Here is a 2,836-nt window from a genome sequence, read left to right as displayed (position 1 = left end):
TGAGAAATTTGTATGCAGGTCAGGAAGCAACAGTTAGAACTGGACATGGAACAACAGACTGGTTCCAAATAGGAAAAGGAGTACGTCAAGGCTGTATATTGTCACCCTGCTTATTTAACTTCTATGCAGAGTACATCATGAGAAACGCTGGGCTGGAAGAAACACAAGCTGGAATCAAGATTGCTGGGAGAAGTATCAATAACCTCAGAGACGCAGATGACACCACCCTTATGGCAGAAAGTGAAGAGGAACTAAAAAGCCTCTTGATGAAAGTGGAAGAGGAGAGTGAAAAAGTTGGTTTAAAGCTCAACATTCAGAAAACTAAGATCATGGCATCCAATTCCATCACTTCATGGCAAATAGATGGGGAAACAATGGAAACAGTGACAGACTTTATTTTGGGGGCTCCAAAATCACTGCAGATGGTGACTGCAGCCATGAAATTAAAAGACGCTTGTTCCTTGGAAGAAATGTTATGACCAACCTAGATAGCATATTAAAAAGCAGAGTCATTACTTTGCCAACAATGGTCTGTCTAGTCAAAGCTACGGTCTTTCCAATAGTCATATGTGAATGTGAGAGTTGGGCTATAAAGAAAGCTGAGCTCTGAAGAGTTGATGCTTTTGAACTGTGGTGTTGGATAAGACTCTTGAGAGTCCCTTGGACTCCAAGAAGATCCAACCAGTCCATCCTAAAGGAAATCAGTCCTGAATATTCATTGGAAAGACTGATGCTGAAGCTGAAACTCCAGTACTTTAGCCACCTGATGTGAAGAACTGGCTCTTGAAAAGACACAGTGCTGGGAAAGATTGAAGGTGGGAGGAGAAGGGGACGACAGAGGATGAGATGGTTGGATGGCATCACTGACTCAATAGACATGAGCTTGAAAAAACTCTGGGAGTACCAACTCCCAGGTTGGACAGGGAGGCCTGGCGTGCTGCAGTCCATGCGGTTGCAAAGAGTTGGACACAAATGAAGGCGGCTACAGTTTTACTTATTAGTGCTTTTGTATCATAAATATGAATGTCCACAGAGTGGAAAGGGCACATTATCTCTTTTCTTTTTTTTCAATTTTTAAAAAAATCTTAACAAAAATTTTAATTGCAGGATAATTGCTTTACAATGTTGTGTTGGTTTCTGCTATATAACAATGTGAATCAGCTATAGGTATAAGTATATCTCCTCTATCTTGAGCTTCCCTCCTACCCCTCCCATCCTACCTTTCTAGGTCACCATGGAGCATCAGGCTGAGCTCCCTCTGCTATAAGCTGCTTCCTGCTGCTGCTGCTGCTGCTTCTGCTACTAAGTTGCTTCAGTCGTGTCTGACTCTGTGCGACCCCATAGATGGCAGCCCACCAGGCTCCCCCATCTCTAGGATTCTCCAGGCAAGAACACTGGAGTGGGTTGCCATTGCCTTCTCCAATGCAGGAAAGTGAAAAGTGAAAGTGAAGTCGCTCAGTCATGTCCGACTCTTCGCAACCCCATCGACTGCAGCCCACCAGGCTCCTCTGCCCATGGGATTTTCCAGGCAAGAGTACTGGAGTGGGGTGCCATTGCCTTCTCCTTCTTCCTGCTAGCTATCCCTTTTACACATGGTAGCATATAAATGTCAGTGCTACTCTCCCAATTCAGATCACTTTCTCCTTCCTCCACTGTGCCCACAAGTCTGTTCTCTATGTCTGCCTCTCTATTCCTGCCCTGCAAATAGACTCTCAGTATCATTTTTCTAGGCTCCATATATACACGTTAATGTATTTGTTTTTCTCTCTCTGACTTACTTCATTTTGTATAACAAACTCTAGGTTCATCCACTTCACTACAACTGACCCAAATGCATTCCTTTTTATGGGTGAGTAATATTTCATTGTATATATGTACCCCAATTTCTTTATCCTTTCATCTGTCGATAGACATCTAGGGTGCTTCCATGTTCTGGCTATTGTTAATTGTGCTGCTATGAACATTGGGGTACATATGACTTTTTGAATTATGGTTTTCTCAGGTACATGCCCAGTAGTGGATTGCTGGGTCATATGGTAGTTTTATTTCTAGTTTTTTAAGGAACTGCCATAGTGGCTGTATAAATTTACATTCCCGCCAACAGTACAAGAGGGTTCCCTTTTCTCCACATCTTCTCCAGCATTTTGTTTGTAGATTTTTTGATGATGACCATTCTGACTGGTATGAGGTGATACCTCATTGTAGTTTTAATTTGCATTTCTGTAATAATGAGCAATGTTGAGCATCTTTTCATATGTTTGTTGACCATCTGTATGTCTTCTTTGGAGGAATATCTATTTAGATCTTCCAAGCATTTTTTGATTGGGTTGTTTGTTTTTCTGGTATTGAGCTTCATGAACTGCTTGTATATTTTGGAGATTAATCCTTTGTCAGTTGCTTCATTTGAAATTATTTTCTCCCATTCTGAAGGTTGTTTTTCATCTTGTTTATAGTTTCCTTTGCTGAGCAAAAGCTTTTAAGTTTTTCTCTGACAAAGGAGGCGAGAATATACAATGGAGAAAAGACTGCATCTTCAATAAGCGGTGCTTTGAAATCTCGACAGCTACATTTAAAACAATGAAACTAGAACACTTCCTAACACCACATACAAAAATAAACTCAAAATGGATTAAAGACCTAAATATAAGGCCAGACAATATAAAACTCTTAAAAGAAAACCTAGGCAGAACACTCTTTGACATAAATCACAGCAAGATCCTCTTTGACCCACCTCCTAGAGTAATAGAAATAAAAGCAAAAATAAACAAATGGGAACTAATTAAACTTAAAAGCTTTTGCATAGCAAAGGAAGCTATAAGCAAGGTGAAAGGACAGC

This window comes from Bison bison, unplaced genomic scaffold (assembly GCF_000754665.1).
Source record: "Bison bison bison isolate TAMUID 2011002044 unplaced genomic scaffold, Bison_UMD1.0 scf7180017864145, whole genome shotgun sequence".
Lineage (NCBI taxonomy): Eukaryota > Metazoa > Chordata > Mammalia > Artiodactyla > Bovidae > Bison > Bison bison.
The sequence above is the reverse complement of the archived record's forward strand: the minus strand, read 5'-3'. Positions refer to the sequence as shown.